Here is an 18,355-nt window from a genome sequence, read left to right on the forward strand (position 1 = left end):
ACGCGTCTTCCACGCGTCTTTCGGGGCCGCCGTCGCCGCGCTCTACGCGTCAGACACCGCCTAGGCTCGCTTGCCGACCACTGCCCTGGCTGACCCTACACACGTCGGCACGCACCGAAATCTCAAAACCAACTAACTCGGTCGTGATTTTCCCGCCACCGTGTTCACGTGACAAACCACAAAAAAAAAACAAATAAAAGCAAACGAATCCTCTCGGCCCCGTGCACCAACGATATACAGATGTTGAGAAGGGGGGAGAAGAAGCATGAAGAAACGGAAGGGGACGCGAAGGAAAGGTATGGTCCTAACGAGGAGGGATGTTAACTTCTCAAGGTTGGGACGGGTGCTAGGGCCTTCACCGGCCGCTTCCCGTCCCCCCCTCGTGAAAGCACTCTCTTCCCGGCGATAATCCTGAGGAGGGGGGCGGCGTAGTCTTGACCCCCCCAGCGTCGCGAGGGGTCAATGCCCACGCGGGGGGAGGCAAAGTCATCGCCGCTGCGTCGCGACATGCCCGCATACTACCGGCGCCGTGGCCAGCCGTGGCCACTTTGGTCGGAGAAGAAAGAAGAAAAATAAAGCATGCGCGCACTTTGTGACAGACTCCCACAACTTCATAATGGTTGCAGTCAGGGGCAAGGTCGACTGATGTGTAAATGCGGTCCAGCCGTGCATGGCTTGAGCCCTGGAAATGAGTGAACTGCACTGCCCGCGCACCCTCAGTAAGTTCAGCCACATCCTCAAGGTTTCCGTTCTCGATCATTCGCATCAACACTTCAGTGCTCCTGTCTCGAAACCCCGGATGCTTGACTTATCGCGCGCATTAAGAACACAATTGAAGTCGCCTAATACAATGAGCCGCCTCTCCGTGCAAAGGCGCTCTTGGAGGCTTTGGAAAAAGGCAACCCTTTCCTCAACCACATTCGGCGCGTACACGGTAACAATGCGCCACTCAGTGCCGTTCAGACAAAAATCAAGCGCAATACACCGGCCAGACTGAGCTAGCCGGGCGACGCAGACGACCGAAATAGGAATGCCATTTGTATGGTATAGTTTCATTCGCGAAAGAAGAAAAAATGACCTGCACGCCCAACGTGGGGCTCGAACCCACGACCCTGAGATTAAGAGTCTCATGCTCTACCGACTGAGCTAGCCGGGCTTTTTTTTTTTAATTATTGCCTGACTTCGGCAAGAACCACAGTACACAAATACACTTACAGAGCGCAATGAGCAATAATTAACAACACTATCCGTCCGGGGGTGCGTGGCTTCATCATATTAAAACTCCTTAAGCGTCACCAAAGGCTCGGCTCTTTCGAGCCACTCGGGTGCTTCAGGAGCAAGTTTCTGAACTTCAATATACTTATGCATGCACTCCCGAAAATAGATCCGTGCTGGCCGTGCATCAGGATCGCAATGATATCCTGCCATTCTGGAGCGCCAAATACAATGGAGGCCCATTAGCATAATGAGGTCGAATGGTGTCCCATCCTCACTCTCTACAGGCAAGTACCGAATACCATGAGCGTCGAGCGGAAATTCCTTTTTTAAAGTCCGTTGCAAGATGTCCCAAAAGTATACCCCCTCCCAACAGTGCAAAAAAACGTGGTCTATTGTTTCTGGTTGTTTACAAATTAAACAATGTGATCCCCAAGGTAGAAATAACTGCTTCCTTTCCAAGAATTCCTTTACTGGTAGTGTTCCGGTATGTAATTTAAAGAAAAAAGTTTTTGCACTTGGCGGCACCTGCATCGCCTTCACACGCTTAAGTACGTCGCGTCCCTGGCCTCCATTGTATAAGGCCCTGTACATAGGTTGTGGAAGAACTACAGGGCACAAATCTTTATACAACTTCTTCCTGCTAACAGAAGATAAATATTCATACGAAAATCGAACAGACAGGAATCGAACACTCGCGACAACCTCTCTAAAGTAACCAAAGATACGTCCCGAGAAACTTTCGGTTGTGACAACAAAGTCCGGCAGTGCATTTCCGAGCCTTAATTGGCACACAGTGCGCAAAAACGGATCGCTTACATCGCGCACAAAACAAAATCTGCTTACAATCTGCCGCAGAAATAAGTGTCCCAGACTCAGGCCGCCATCCTTCACCCGCATAAACAAATTGGTCCGGCTGCAGCGTTCCCAGTCCGCAGCCCACACAAAAACGGCAAAGATCCGGTGCAGTCTCTGTACGTTCATCCTTGCGCAATGCAACACTTGAATCACGTACCACAGCCTAGACATAAAAAACAGATTGCACACTGTGGCCCTTGCGAAAATTGAAAGGTGTCGCCCTTTCCACCTTTCCACCTTTTCACGCGTGGCTTGCGTCTGTGCTTTCCAGTACGAATCGCTATCGCGATAACCGTCCAGTGGGACGCCTAAGTACTTTACTGGGGTCGTCACCCAGGACACGTTTGCAAAATTGCCGGGCTTCGTTGGCCATTCTCCGTGCCAAAGCCCCAGGGACTTTGACCAATTCACTTTACTACCGGTGATCTTGGTGAATTCTTTTACGCATGCCACGGCCTCGGTTATACCTTCCCGGTTCACTGTGAACACCGCGACATCATCCGCATAAGCCATCAGCTTAACTTCTGCTGCCTGTAGCTGGAATCCTCGAATTTTTTCACTTTCCATGATATTCAAACACAACGCTTCAATGTAAATGCAGAATAGCAGAGGGCTGAGGGGACAACCCTGGCGCACCGAACGCTGCAGGCTAATGGGGGCCCCCAAACTCTTATTTACAACTAATCTTGTCGTGCAGCTCCGGTACGCCAAGGCCACTCCCTCACAAATAATGGACCCTAAATTCACATGGTCGAGTATGCAGAACAGGATATCGTGCGAAACACAATCGAATGCCTTCTCAAGATCTAGCTGAAGGATGGCTACACAGCTATTTGTGTAATCACAACATTCCAGCACACACCTCGCTTTATGAATATTGGAAACAATAGAGCGTCCCTTGATCCCACACGTCTGGTGGGGACCGACTATATCCTGAATTACTGACTGTAGTCTACGGGCTAAAATCTTCATGAACACTTTATAATCTACGTTTGTGAGGGCGATAGGACGATATGCTGTGACCTGCTTTAACTTTTCTGCGTCATCGGATTTAGGGATTAGCACTGTATGGGATTTACCATAAGACGGGGGCAATTCATTTTCTTTGTAGGCTTCGTTAAAAACTGCTGTCAGTACTGTCACTATTTCGTGTTTATATGCTTTGTAAAAAGCGGCGCTTAACCCATCAGGTACAGGAGATTTTCCCAGGTTCAAATTTTCTATCGCTTGCTCGACCTCCGACGCAGTTATCGACAGCTCCAGCATTTCTTTCTGTTCGTCATCTAATCGCGGCAAAGCGCCAAGAAACTTTTCCTTGAATGCGCTCACATCCACTTCTTGCTTTGCAAACAGCGCCTGATAATATTCAAGAAATGCCTGCTGGATATGCCCGCTTTCTCCAGATAACGCCCCGCCCCATTCAATCTGTTCAATGTGGTTTCGTTGAGCATGCGTTTTTTTCATTCCTAGCGCTCGTTTTGAAGGTGTCTCCCCATCAGCTATATCTTGCGCCCTAGCCCGCACCAGTGCGCCACGATAGCGTTCTTCTTCAAAGAGTTCAATCTTATTTTTTATTTTCCTAATGTCATCCATCCATTTGCCCGGCTCTTCGCTTTCTCTTTCGAGAAGTCTAGCTAGTAAAGATCTTAAATTGTCCTCCTCACGCTTCTCCTCTTGTCGTATGCAGCTTGACCTTTCGATTGCTGCTATTTTTATTTGTTGTTTGCAAAGTTCCCACTGCTGCCATACTTTCAGTTCCTCGCTCGGCTTTAATTTACTGATTTCTTCGTTTACTTTCCTGCTAAAGATGTCGTCTGTAATGAGCTTATTATTTAATTTCCACATCTCCCAAGAAAACTGATTTCCTCTTTTCTTTGTCCCTATCCCACACTTCACTAAACAATGATCCGAAAATGATACCGGTACTACATTGTAGCTACTGCATTTTGAAATAACGTTCTGTGACACATAAATGCGATCTAGCCGTGCATGGCTTGACCGTTGAAAATGGGTGAGTCTCACACAACGCTCGCCTTCTAAACATTCGGCCACATCATCGAGGTTGCACGTGTCTATAATTTCTGAGAGTACTTCAGTGCTTCCGTCCCTAAATGCCCTTGCACTGGTTTTGTCACAGCCCCTCAGGACGCAATTGAAGTCACCCATTACGATCAGGCATCTCTCACAACTAATGTGCTTTTGTACGCGTTGAAAAAACGCTGCCCTCTCATCCACCGCATTTGGGGCGTACACACAAATGATGCGCCAATATGTTTTGTCGTACAGGAGGTCAACCAAAACAAATCGACCCGAAGGACACGCCGTATATGCCTGAACCTCAAGTCCCGGTACATTCTTTACAAAGATGACACAACCCGCAGACGTTCCTACACCGTGGGCGACAACTGCAAAAAACCTAGACGTGAAACGTCTCACCATGCTCCCGGTCTCCTCTTCCCCCTCAATTTTCGTTTCCTGCACTGCCAGGACGTCAATGTCGTGCTCAGTTAAAAGGCGGTACACCTGGCTCTGCTTCTTCTTACTTGCCATTCCCCTGACATTAAGTGTACCGACTTTCATGGGGAACGCATGAGCCATTTTAATGCAGAAGAAAGAGGCCGGGAACATGGTGCTTACCCTGCACGTCTAGCGCTTGGCTAGACGACATCATTGACACCGGAGCCATCCGGTGCTGGTGCCAGGCCTGGCAGCGGGGGCGGCTTGTCACGGGCTCTCCTCTCCGTCGACACATTTGATCGTGTCCGGATGGACGACCGCCGTCCTTGGGTCGTTTTTGCCGGCGGCTCTTCGACGCTGGGGGCTTCCGCCTTGTCGTCTTCGGTTCCGGTCTGGGCGTGTGGCCGCTTCGCTGGGGCAGGGACGCCGGTCGTGCGGGCGCCGCTCTGGTCAAGGTTCTCCTCGGTCAGAGTCGCTGGCTCGGTGTCTTGGAGCGCTGGCACGCTTACTTCACCGCTCGACGCCTCCGTCTCCTTTCTAGTAGGTTCTGCCCCTTCAGGCTTGCGTCCGGCATCGCTGCGTCCGGCATCGGCTTGCTGCGTCCGGCATCGGCTTGCGTCCGGCATCGAAGAGCCCGTCGATCCTGCTTGCGTTTCGGGTTCCTCTATGCCTTTCGCAGATTCTTCAGCCTCGACTACATCCATCAGGAGTTCCGCAGAGTCGTCTTTCGACGCCCCGCCCGTAGCCACCGCGTAAGTGCGGACACACTCATTATCCACGTGGCCGAACCGCCGGCATTTCGTACAGCGGGGAACCTTGCATTCTCGCCGCACGTGGCCTGTACCATGACAGCGCAAGCACTGCATTGGACGCCCAGGCGCTACGACAAGAGCCAACTCTCCGGCGACACGTACCTGGTGTGGCAGGTCATCCACTTTCAAGCCGGGCTTCAACTTCAGAAGGACCGTTCTTGTCGTTGAGCTCTTGTCATTGACGCCTTGTATCCGCCACCGCTCACGCGTAACGTCGGTCACTTTGCCAAACGCCGCGAATGCCGTCCGGATGTCGTCGTCGGCCACACCGTGAAGCATCCAGTGTAGCCGCAGCTTTACCTGCTGGTCTTCTGGGTCGATAATGAGGCAGCGGCGTTTCTTAACTTGCAGCTCGTTGAAGGCGAGCAACTTCTTTGCTGCCTCCGTGTTCCGCAGGGTAACCGCCCACACGTGGTTGATTTGGTACGCCCCCAACGCGACCACGTCGGGGAGCGTACCAGTCTCGGCCAGGGCGTCACGGAAATCCTCGACCCGGAACGGCCTCGCTCGCACGTCGCCGTGAAGAAAAACGGTGTTGAAAACAACACGTCCTGTTGGCAGTGTCGGCAAAATAATCTGGTAATCCTTATCACCGCAGTCATCGATCCTGTTTCCGCGGCCGTCAAAGGCCGCTATCGCTGCTCCGCTGGAGCCCATGACCCTGAGATCCGTTCAGCTCGGCTGCCGGAAGCAGAAACTGAGCTAGCCGGGCGACGCAAACGACCGAAATAGGAATGCCATTTGTATGGTATAGTTTCTTTCGCGAAAGAAGAAAAAAAGACCTGCACGCCCAACGTGGGGCTCGAACCCACGACCCTGAGATTAAGAGTCTCATGCTCTACCGACTGAGCTAGCCGGGCGACGCAGACGCCGGAAATAGGAATGCCATTTGTATGGTATAGTTTCTTTCGCGAAAGAAGAAAAAAAGACCTGCACGCCCAACGTGGGGCTCGAACCCACGACCCTGAGATTAAGTCTCATGCTCTACCGACTGAGCTAGCCGGGCTTTTTTTTTTCTTTATTGCCTGACTTCGGAAAGAACCACAGTACACAAATACACTTACAGAGCACAATGAGCAATAATTAACAACACTATCCGCCCGGCGGTGCGTGGCTTCGTCACGTTAAAACTCCTTAAGCGTCACCAAAGGCTCGACTCTTTCGAGCCACTCGGGAGCTTCAGGAGCAAGTTTCTGAACTTCGATATACTTATGCATGCACTCCCGAAAATAGATCCGTGCTGGCCGTGCATCAGGGTCGCGATGATATCCTGCCATTCTTGAGCGCCAAATACAATGGAGGCCCATTAGCATAATAAGGCCGAATGGTGTCCCATCCTCACTCTCTACAGGGAAGTACCGAATACCATGAGAGTCGAGCGGAAATTCCTTTTTTAAAGTCCTTTGTAAGATGTCCCAAAAGTATACCCCCTCCCAACAGTGCAAAAAAAACGTGGTCTATTGTTTCTGGTTGTTTACAAATTAAACAATGTGATCCCCAAGGTAGAAATAAATGCTTCCTTTCCAAGAATTCCTTTACTGGTAGTGTTCCGGTATGTAATTTAAAGAAAAAAGTTTTTGCACTTGGCGGCACCTGCATCGCCTTCACACGCTTAAGTACGTCGCGTCCGAGGCCTCCATTGTATAAGGCCCTGTACATAGGTTGTGGAAGAACTACATCGCACAAATCCTTGTACAACTTCTTCCTGCTAACAGAAGATAAATATTCATACGAAAATCGAACAGACAGGAATCGAACACTGGCGACAACCTCTCTAAAGTAACCAAAAATACGTCCCAAGAAACTTTCGGTTGAGACAACAAAGTCCGGCAGTGCATTTCCGAGCCTTAATTGGCACACAGTACGCAAAAACGGATCGCTTACATCGCGCACAAAAGAAAATCTGCTTACAATCTGCCGCAGAAATAAGTGTCCCAGACGCAGGCCACCGTCCTTCACCGGCCTAAACAAATTGGTCCGGCTGCAGTGTTCCCAGTCCGCAGCCCACACAAAAACGGCAAAGATCCGGTGCAGTCTCTGTACGTTCATCCTTGCACAATGCAACACTTGCATCACGTACCACAGCCTAGACATAATAAACAGATTACACACTGCGGCCGTTGCGAAAATTGAAAGATGTCGCCCTTTACACCTCTCCACCTTTTCACGCGTGGCTTGCGTCTGCGCTTCCCAGTATGAAACGCTATCGCGATAACCATCCAGTGGGACGCGTAGTACTTTACTGGGGTCGTCACCCAGGACACGTTTGCAAAATTGCCGGGCTTCGTTGGCCATTCTCCGTGCCAAAGCCCCAGGGACTTTGACCAATTCACTTTACTACCGGTGACCTTGGTGAATTCTTTTACGCATGCCACGGCCTCGGTTACACCTTCCCGGTTTACTGTGAACACCGCGACATCATCCGCATAAGCCAGCAGCTTAACTTCTGCCGCCTGTAGCTGGAAGCCTCGAATTTTTTCACTTTCCATGATATTCAAACATAACGCTTCAATGTAAATGCAGAATAGAAGAGGGCTGAGGGGACCACCCTTGCGCACCGAACGCTGCAGGCTAATGGGGGCCCCCAAACTCTTATTTACACTTAATCTTGTCGTGCAGCTCCGGTACGCCAAGGCCACTCCCTCGCAAATAATGGACCCTACATTCACATGGTCGAGTATGCAGAACAAGATATCGTGCGAAACACAATCAAATGCCTTCTCAAGATCTAGCTGAAGGATGGCTACACAGCTATTTGTGTTATCACAACATTCCAGCACACACCTCGCTCTATGAATATTGAAAACAATCGAGCGTCCCTTGATCCCACACGTCTGGTGGGGACCGACTATATCTTGAATTACTGACTGTAGTCTACGGGCTAAAATCTTCATGAAAACTTTATAATCTACGTTTGTGAGGGCGATAGGACGATATGCTGTGACCTGTTGTAACTTTTCTGCGTCATCGTATTTAGGGATTAGCACTGTATGGGATTTACCATAAGACGGGGGCAATTCATTTTCTTTGTAGGCTTCGTTGAAAACTGCTGTCAGTACTGGCACTATTTCGTGTTTATATGCTTTGTAAAAAGCGGCGCTTAACCCATCTGGTCCAGGAGATTTTCCCTGGTTCAAATTTTCTATCGCTTGCTCGACCTCCGACGCAGTTGTCGACAGCTCCAGCCTTTCTTTCTGTTCGTCATCTAATCGCGGCAAAGCACCAAGAAACTTTTCCTTGATTGCGCTCACATCCACTTCTTGCTTTGCAAACAGCGCCTGATGATATTGATACATGCATTCGAAGAAAAGACAGAAGTAGCGCATGCGCTAGAAGAGGAAGAAGTTAGTTGGCTCTCTCGCGCGCGCTCGAACCACTAGGAGACCGCCGCAGGTTTTTCGTCTCTGCGCGGGTGTTCTTTTTGGCGTTGCACGCTACAGTTTGGTGGAGGTGCTGGGTACGCTTCCCGACCTGCAAACTCCGTACAGCGTCACTACGGACCTCACACCGGTTCACCAGCGACCCAGCCGCCGTCTCCGCGGAGTCGCCTGAATTTGGGCCCCTTCTCCCGCCAACAAGGACGACGCAGCCTCGACCGCCGAGTCCAACTGACATGGCCCCTGACACCAGGACCCAGCCGCCGATCCAGCCTCTACCGTCGAGTCCAACTGCCATGGCCGCTGACACCAGGCCCCTGGCGCCGATCCTTTGCCACCCACCGCGAACACCGCCATCTTTTCACGGTGACGTGTTCGAAGACGCTGAGGACTGGCTATAGACGTTCGAGCGGGTCGCACGCTACAACGGCTGGTGCGACGAGCGCAAGCTGAATAACGTCTACTTTGCCCTGGAAGAGTCTGCTCGGACGTGGTTTGAAAACCACGAGGCTACACTTCCCACCTGGGAGACGTTTTGCCGGAGTCTCCTGGCTACGTTCCCCAACGCTGACCGCCGGGAGAAGGCCGAAGCTGCGCTGCACTCCCGAAATCAGCGCACGAACGAAAGCGTGCGCATGTACACCGAAGACATGGCCCGTCTTTTCAAGCGCGCCGACCCCAACATGACAGAGGAGAAGAAGCTGCGCCATCTCATGCGTGGGGTTAAGCAGGAGCTGTTCGCGGGCCTCGTGCGCAGCCCACCCCGCACGGTGGCGGAATTTCTAACCGAGGCGACCACGATGGAGACGACGCTGCAACAACGGGCCCGCCAGTACAACCGGGACATCAACTGCATGGTGCCCGAAGGCTTTTCGTCGTGTCTTGGCGGCAGTGTAGACACCTTGCGTGAACTAATTCGCTCCGTTGTCCGGGAGGAACTGCAACGGATCCATCTGCCTCAGGTTGCACCTGCGCCGCTGGCAGCGCTGTCCGAAGTTGTCAGGGACGAGGTGCGACAGGCTGCGCAGGCACCTCCTGTCCCCGAAGCGCCATCCCGGTTCGATGACCGACCCACGTACGCATCTGTTGTACGTCGCACGACAGGCTACGGTCCCATTACCCCAACGCCTGGCGTGAGCAACATCGGCACATGTCACGCAAGCGCGCCTGGCTACGGTGTGACCCCGTCGACCTCCGTGAGTAACATCGCCACGTATTCTGCAACCGCATCTGCTACAGCTGGGCCACGCCCTCGCAAGTCGGATTTGTGGCGTACACCGGACCGCAGGCCTCTCTGCTACCACTGTGGGGAGCCTGGTCACCTCTACCGCGCCTGTCCGTACCGCCAAGTGGGCCTTCGCGGTTTCCATCCCGACGCACCCTGCCCTCAGAACGGCGAACGACCGCGTGAGATTGCACAGCATCTCTGGGCACGCCAGAACCCTGCCTACTCTGGAAGGCGCGAGTCCCGTTCCCCTTCGCCTCTCCGCTGCCCAGGATAGATGACGCGCTCGACCGATTGCGGAACGCCAGATACTTCTCGTCATTGGATCTTAAAAGCGGGTACTGGCAAATCGAAGTGGACGAGAGAGACCGGGAGAAGACGGCTTTCGTGACGCCTGACGGCCTCTATGAGTTTAAAGTGCTCCCATTTGGTCTGTGCTCAGCATCGGCCACTTTCCAACGCATGATGGACACTGTCCTCTCCGGCTTGAAATGGCAGTCCTGCCTGGTGTACCTGGACGATGTCGTTATATTTTCGCCCACCTTTGACCAACACTTGGAGCGGTTGCGCATTGTGCTACAAGCGCTCAAATCCGCGCAACTCACCATCAAAGCCGAGAAATGCCATTTTGGCTTTGAGGAACTTCGCTTTCTTGGTCACGTTGTCAGCGCACAAGGTGTTCGCCCGGACCCTGACAAGACTGCTGCCGTCTCAGGTTTTCCACGCCCAACTGACAAGAAGGCCGTTCGCCGGTTTTTAGGCCTGTGCTCCTATTATAGGCGCTTTATTCAAGATTTCTCGAAAATCGCGGAACCGCTGAATGCACTGACCCGTGACGACACGCCCTTCTTGTGGGGGACCGACGAAGAGGCTGCATTTGTCGAGCTTCGCAGCCGTCTGCAAAGCACTCCGATACTCGGACATTTCGACGAGCATGCTGCCACGGACATCCACACTGACGCCAGCAATGTTGGCCTTGGTGCAGTACTGATCCAGTGGCAAGACGGTGCAGAACGGGTCATCAGTTATGCTAGTCGGACACTTACGCGCTCCGAGACCAATTATTCTACGACGGAGAAAGAATGTCTTGCAGTGATATGGGCCATCTGCAAGTTCCGACCGTACCTCTACGGACGACCCTTCCGTGTGGTAAGCGACCACCACTCCTTATGCTGGCTGGCGAGCCTCAAAGACCCCTCAGGACGCTTGGCTAGATGGAGCTTACGCTTGCAAGAATACGACTTAACAGTAGTTTACAAGTCTGGCCGCAAGCATCAGGATGCGGATTGTCTGTCGCGCGCGCCTATCCCAATCAATACCGAAGAAACCACCGATGATTTTCCTTTCCTGGGCTCTGTTAGTACCACCCAAATGGCGCAGCTTCAGAGGGCGGACACGGAGTTGGCGCCGCTCATCGATTACCTCGAAGGCAGTGAAGCTCCCATTCCGCGTGTTTTTCTTCGAGGGCTTCACACCTTCACTTTACGGTCTGGTGTTCTCTACAAGCGCAACTTTGCCAACAGCGAAGAAGTGTTCCTACTTGTCGTACCATCACAGCTGCGGTCTGAGATCTTGAGTGCCTGTCATGATGCACCATCCGCCGGCCACCTTGGAGTCAGCCGTACACTCGCGCGGATTAGACAAAAGTATTATTGGCCCAGGTTACTCCCATCGGTGCGGGCCTACGTCAAAACATGCCGTGAATGCCAACGTCGGAAGACTCCTCCATTGAAACCGGCCGGATTTCTTCACCCCGTCGATCCACCGAAGACCCCTTTCCATCAAGTGGGCATGGACCTCCTTGGCCCATTTCCGAAGTCTTCGTCTGGAAAGCGTTGGATAGTCGTTGCGACTGACTACCTCACACGGTACGCTGTGACCACGTCTCTTGCCAAAGGCACTGCTGCTGAAGTGGCGCAGTTCTTCGTCCACAACATTGTCTTGCGTCATGGAGCACCCGCCGTTGTTGTTACTGACCGGGGAACTGCTTTCACGGCCCGCTTAACCCAGTCCGTGATGACTCTGACGCACACGAGCCACCGACGTGCTACGGCGTATCACCCGCAGACAAACGGGTTGGTAGAGCGACTCAACCGCACACTAGCCGACATGCTATCAATGTACGTTGACGTCGAGCATCGAACTTGGGACGCCATTCTGCCGTACGTAACGTTTGCGTACAACACCGCCCTGCAGGAAACAACCCGACTGACCCCCTTTCAGCTTGTCTTCGGTCGCCAGGTGACCACTCCGTTGGATGCTATGTTGCCCGTCGACCCTTACTGCGACTCTGACGCTGACATCGACGTAGATACCTTCGTTCAGCGTGCTGAGGAAGCGCGTCAACTGGCCCGCCTGCGCATCCACCGTCAACAGGAGGCTGACGCCACTAACTACAACTGTGGACGCCGTTTCGTCAGTTATGCTCCCGGCGACCTTGTGTGGATTTGGATACCTGTTCGTCGCCGCGGGCTCTCTGAAAAGCTGCTGCGCCGATACTTCGGCCCTTACGATGTAGTGCGCCGCATCAGTGATGTGACTTATGCAGTTGCTCCCGCCCCGACAGCTTGTTCATCGCGCCGGTCGCACCGAACTGAAGTCGTACACGTTGTTCGCATGAAGCCTTACCACGACCGGCTACCTGACTGAACTGCGGTCCACTGCAGCTGTGTTCTACCCTTTCGCTGACTTTTCACTCCCAGCCGCATCGTGTCGATGCTGCAGAAGAGGGGGGCAGTGATACATGCATTCGAAGAAGAGACAGAAGTAGCGCATGCGCTAGAAGAGGAAGAAGTTAGTTGGCTCTCTCGCGCGCGCTCGAACCACTAGGAGACCGCCGCAGGTTTTTCGTCTCTGCGCGGGTGTTCTTTTTGGCGTTGCACGCTACAATATTCAAGAAATGCCTGCTGAATATGCCCATTGTCCCCAGATAATGCCCCGCCCCATTCAATCTTTTCAATGTGGTTTCGTTGAGCATGCGTTTTTTCCATTCCTAGCGCTCGCTTTGAAGGTGTCTCCCCAAAAGCTATATCTTGCGCCCTAGCCCTCACAAGTGCGCCGCGATAGCGTTCTTCTTCAAAGAGTTCAATCTTATGTTTTATTTTTCTAATGTCGTCCATCCATTTGCCAAGCTCTTCGCTTTCTCTTTCGAGAAGTCTAGCTAGTAAAGATCTTAAATTATCCTCCTCACGCCTCTCCTCTTGTCGTATGCAGCTTAACCTTTCGATTGCTGCTATTTTTATTTGTTGTTTGCAAGGTTCCCACTGCTGCCATACTTTCAGTTCCCCGCTCGGCTTTAATTTACTGATTTCTTCGTTTACTTTCCTTCTAAAGATGTCGTCTGTAATGAGCTTATTATTTAATTTCCACATCTCCCAAGAAAACTGATTTCCTCGTTTTTTTGTCCCTATCCCACACTGCACTAAACAATGATCCGAAAATGATACCGGTACTACATTGTAGCTACTGCATTTTGAAATAATGTTCGGTGACACATAAATGCGATCCAGCCGTGCATGGCTTGACCGTTGAAAATGTGTGAGTCTCACACAACGCTCGCCTTCTAAACATTCGGCCACATCATCGAGGTTGCACGTGTCTATAATTTCTGAGAGTACTTCAGTGCTTCTGTCCCTAAATGCCCTTGCGCTGGTTTTGTCGCAGCCTCTCAGGACGCAATTGAAGTCACCCATGACGATCAGGGACCTCTCACAACTAAAGTACTTTTGTACGTTTTGAAAAAAGACTGTCCTCTCATCCACCGCATTTGGGGCGTACACACAGATGATGCGCCAATATGTTTTGTCGTACAGGAAGTCAACCAAAACAAATCGACCCGAAGGACACGCCGTATGTGCCTGAACCTCAAGTCCCGGTACATTCTTTACAAAGATGACACAACCCGCAGACGTTCCTACAGCGTGGGCGACAACTGCAAAAAACCTAGGCGTGAAACGTCGCACCATGCTCCCGGTCTCTTCTTCCCCGTCAATTTTCGTTTCCTGCACTGCCAGGACGTCGATCTCATGCTCAGTTAAAAGGCGGTACACCTGGCTCTGCTTCTTCTTACTTGCCAGTCCCCTGACATTAAGTGTACCGACTTTCATAGGGAACGCATGAGCCATTTTCATGCAGAAGAAAGAGGCCGGGAACATGGTGCTTACCCTTCACGTCTAGCGCTTGGCTAGACGACATCATTGACACCGAAGCCATCCGGTGCTGGTGCCAGGCCTGGCAGCGGGGGCGGCTTGTCAAGGGCTCTCCTCTCCGTCGACACATTTGGTCGTGGCCGGATGGACGACCGCCGTCCTTGGGTCGTTTTTGCCGGCGGCTCCTCGACGCTGAGGGCTTCCGCCTTGTCTCCTTCGGTTCCGGTCAGGGCGTGTGGCCGCTTCGCTGGGGCAGGGACGCCGGTCGTGCGGGCGCCGCTCTGGTCAAGGTTCTCCTCGGTCAGAGTCGCTGGCTCGGTTTCTTGGAGCGCTGGCGCGCTTACTTCATCCCTCGACGCCTCCGTCTCCTTTCTAGAAGGTTCTGCCCCTTCAAGTTTGCGTCCGGCATCGCTGCTGGAGGGTCCCGAAGAGCCCGTCGAGCCTGATTGCTTTTCGGGTTCATCTATGCCTTTCGAAGATTCTTCGGCCTCGACTACATCCATGAGAAGTTCCGCAGAGTCGTCTTTCGACGCACCACCCGCGGCCACCGCGTAAGAGCGGACACACTCGTTATCCGCGTGGCCGTACCGCCGACATTTCGTACAGCGGGGAACCTTGCATTCACGCCGCACGTGGCCCGTACCATGGCAGCGCAAGCACTGCATTGGACGTCCAGGCGCCACAACAAGAGCCAACTCTCCGGCGACGCGTACCTGGTGTGGCAGGTCTTCCACTTTCAAGCCGGGCTTCAATTTCAGTAGGGCAGTTCTTGTCGTTGAGCTCTTGTCATTGACGCCTTGTATCCGCCACCGCTCGCGCGTAACGTCGGTCACTTTGCCAAACGCTGCGAATGCCGTCCGGATGTCGTCGTCGGCCACACCGTGAAGCATCCAGTGTAGCCGTAGCTTTACCTGCTGGTCTTCGGGGTCGATGATGAGGCAGCGGCGTTTCTTGACTTGCAGTTCATTGAAGGCGAATAACTTCTTAGCTGCCTCCGTGCTCCGCAGGGTAACCGCCCACACATGGTTGATTTGGTACGCCCCCAACGCGACCACGTCGGGGAGCGTACCGGTCTCGGCCAGGGCGTCACGGAAGTCCTCGACTCGGAACGGTCTCGCTCGCACATCGCCGTGAAGAAAAACGGTGTTGAAAACAACACGTCCTGTTGGCAGTGTCGGCAAAATAATGTGGTAATCCTTATCATCGCAGTCATCGATCCTGTTTCCGCGGCCGTCGAAGGCCCTATCGCCGCTCCGCTGGAGCCCATGACCCTGCGATCCGTTCAGCTCGGCTGCCGGAAGCAGAATGAGCTAGCTGGGCGACGCAGACGGCTGAAATAAGAATGCCATTTGTATGGTATAGTTTCTTCCGCGAGAGAAGAAAAAAAGACCTGTACGCCCAACGTGGGGCTCGAACCCACGACCCTGAGATTAAGAGTCTCATGCTCTACCGACTGAGCTAGCCGGGCGACGCAAACGGCTGAAATAAGAATGCCATTTGTATGGTATAGTTTCTTCCGCGAAAGAAGAAAAAAAGACCTGCACGCCCAACGTGGGGCTCGAACCCACGACCCTGAGATTAAGAGTCTCATGCTCTACCGACTGAGCTAGCCGGGCGACGCAAACGGCTGAAATAAGAATGCCATTTGTATGGTATAGTTTCTTCCGCGAAAGAAGAAAAAAAAAGACCTGCACGGCCAACGTGGGGCTCTGTTTGTGTGTTACTTTCTCGAATTTCCTATTTACTTTACCCCTGCATCGTAAGGCATGTCGTTTATGAACCATGAAATGGCGGGACAAAGCATCACGACTTGGAAGACATTACGTCCTGTGCCGGCCTAACGCCTCCTAACCGCTGGTCTGCGTCCACCGTCATCAGCCAAAGTTGCGGCGAGCGTAGTGGGAGTTCCAAGTTCTAGCGCCAGTGCATGAATTGAAAGCTGCCATCAATGTGCGTGTCATGGAAGCAGTTGAAAACGCGTGTGCATCCGATGCGAAAAGTAAAGCACTGTGGAAAGTCGAGCGCCAGTCCATGTCTAACTTCTTGAGTACGCGTCTCTAGTATCCGCTGGTACCAACTTTTGTTACAATTACAGGATGTATGTGAACCGTTCCCCAGGCTGGCGCTCGCATTCATCGGCGATTCTTGCAGAGTTATCGCATTGCTCGAACAAGTAAACGCGCAACCGGTGCAAAAGAGAGGCGATTATTTAAGAAGCTCACTACTGCGTGGAAGCACTATTGCATGGTATTGCATGAGAGGACTGAACGGCGCACAATGGACATTGTTTTCTTCCTTGTGTTCTTGTCTACTATGCGCTGTTCAATCCTGTTATGCACTTCCACTTATGTTCCAGGTGCCTATGTCGAGCCAGGTGAAGAGTGCATAACTTTGTTGGGGATTAGTGGACAGTCATCAAGCTTATCACCATTGCTGTTCCTGTTGTTTGGTGATCGGAGTAAACATGGGTTTGGGGGTTCGTATTTCTGCTGACATCGCTAAGCCAAGCCAACTGCTGCGAGTTAGCTTCTTTGTCTGCTTTTCGGTGTGCTCTGTTTCAAGAACCGTAACTACAACACCAATGAGGCAGGTTGTCCAAACATGCTCGCATATAATAGGCCTAAAACTAGGGCCTACAGGAGGTGGGAAAGAGATGGAGAAAAGAAGGTACCAACCGACAAACTCCCCGACGCATCTTATTCAAATAGGAGCTACTTGTAGAGATTTAAATCCTAATGTTCCTTGTGCTTTCTTAACTACCTCTCAGACCTTCACACCGCGGAAGCGCGATCATCTCCAGTTAGCTTTCTGTGATGTCAATCGGTGTGTGCCAGACGCAGGTTTCTGGATCTGCGATTTATATGAGAAACGCTTTTAGGGTTTCCTGCTCCAGTCTATCTCACAGAGGCAACAGTAAGTGCTCCTTCGAAAGAAATCGTATGGGATTGGAAATAAAGGTATACAATTTATCCGGAATAGGTGCACTTGGTTTTGTCCATAAGCACACCCCGGGGTGCCACACCTTTCAGAGGACAGTGCATTCCGCTCCAATTTTTTTTTCTCTCACTCACGCATTGTTTACCACACACAATTTCGCAGATATTATGCTTTTCTCGGCTCCCTATATCGCTAATCTATTCACTTGGGCCGATTAGTTTTTCTAGGAGCCTTGGCAGCTACCAGTACATCGATCTTCCTAGCAGTTTTTCAGCCGATTCGCTTTTTTACTTGCTTGCATATACAGGGTGTCCAAGCTAACTTTAACCAAAAGTTAAAAAATAAGATATTTGAGGTAGGCCAGGGAAACCACTTGCATACAGCTACCAGCCGGCTTGCGCATCTAGGTAATTTTTTGTATTGGTATTAATTAAGGAGTAATTAAGATAATTTTTCTAAATGCGTAAGTATTGACTTTCGACGGCAGATGTGGATAGCAAAGTTGGAGAGCACCTTCAGAAACCCCCTTTCTATTTGCGGTAAAGAAAGCCTCACGTGTATCTTTTTTCCGAGCTCCAAAGAAAGTCCGCGAAATACAAAAAAATTTACGTGACTGGAGCATTCGCGCGCCACGATTGGGCTGCTCTCAATCCTGGCTTGAGGGGACGAAATCATCAGCTGGTATGGCGCGACGACCCAACTGCTCCGGCAGGCTCATATGTCGACGGTGGTTGCGACGCCCGCGCGAGCCAGTCTGCAAGCGTGACGGCGCAAGTTGCGCCGCAACAACCATCGACATATCGGCCTGCCGGAGCAGTGCAGTCGTCGCGCCCTGCCAGCAGCTGATTTCGTTCACTCAAGCCAGGATTGAGAACAGCACAATCGTGGCGGGCGAATGCGCTAGTCACGCGATTTTTTGTTTCGCGGACTTTCTTTGGAGCTCAGGAGCACAGACCTTTGGGCTAGTTGGTTCATAGCAGACACGTACTACAAGCGCTAAAAAACCACGGACAGACAAGCGCTAAAAAATACGGTCCGTGTTTTTTTAGCACTTGTACAGTGGTGAGCAGCCTTGTCTAGAGCGCTCGGGCGGTGCACTTCCTTGCAAACAAATCCAGATTTTGTGGCAGCCTCTAGGGTCCAGCTGCAACGCTTGCACGGAAGTAGCGCCAGATAGCCTCGTAAACAAAGCAGGCACGAAAACTTTGCCCTGTAATGAGGGGCTGCTCTCTAATTTCGGTTTTTGTTACCAAATGCGCACTGCTCAAGCGCTCTAGACAAGGCTGCTCACCACTGTACGTGTCTGTTTTCTTTGGAGCACGGAAA

At 52.0% G+C, this 18,355-nt stretch overlaps 4 non-coding genes across 4 annotated transcripts; all 4 read right to left on the reverse strand.

Annotated features, from left to right (window-relative positions):
- Positions 1–1,083: 1,083 nt before the first annotated feature.
- TRNAK-CUU (transfer RNA lysine (anticodon CUU)) lies at positions 1,084–1,156 on the reverse strand. Its single transcript has one exon. It is a non-coding gene; the product is annotated as a tRNA-Lys (tRNA).
- A 4,973-nt stretch (positions 1,157–6,129) lies between these two features.
- On the reverse strand, positions 6,130–6,202 carry TRNAK-CUU (transfer RNA lysine (anticodon CUU)). The gene has a single exon. It is a non-coding gene; the product is annotated as a tRNA-Lys (tRNA).
- A 9,285-nt stretch (positions 6,203–15,487) lies between these two features.
- TRNAK-CUU (transfer RNA lysine (anticodon CUU)) lies at positions 15,488–15,560 on the reverse strand. Its single transcript has one exon. It is a non-coding gene; the product is annotated as a tRNA-Lys (tRNA).
- A 75-nt stretch (positions 15,561–15,635) lies between these two features.
- On the reverse strand, positions 15,636–15,708 carry TRNAK-CUU (transfer RNA lysine (anticodon CUU)). The gene has a single exon. It is a non-coding gene; the product is annotated as a tRNA-Lys (tRNA).
- Between the last annotated feature and the right edge of the window lie 2,647 nt (positions 15,709–18,355).

The sequence above is a fragment of the Amblyomma mixtum genome, chromosome 2 (genome assembly GCF_055824585.1).
Source record: "Amblyomma mixtum isolate Tamu chromosome 2, ASM5582458v1, whole genome shotgun sequence".
Classification (NCBI taxonomy): domain Eukaryota; kingdom Metazoa; phylum Arthropoda; class Arachnida; order Ixodida; family Ixodidae; genus Amblyomma; species Amblyomma mixtum.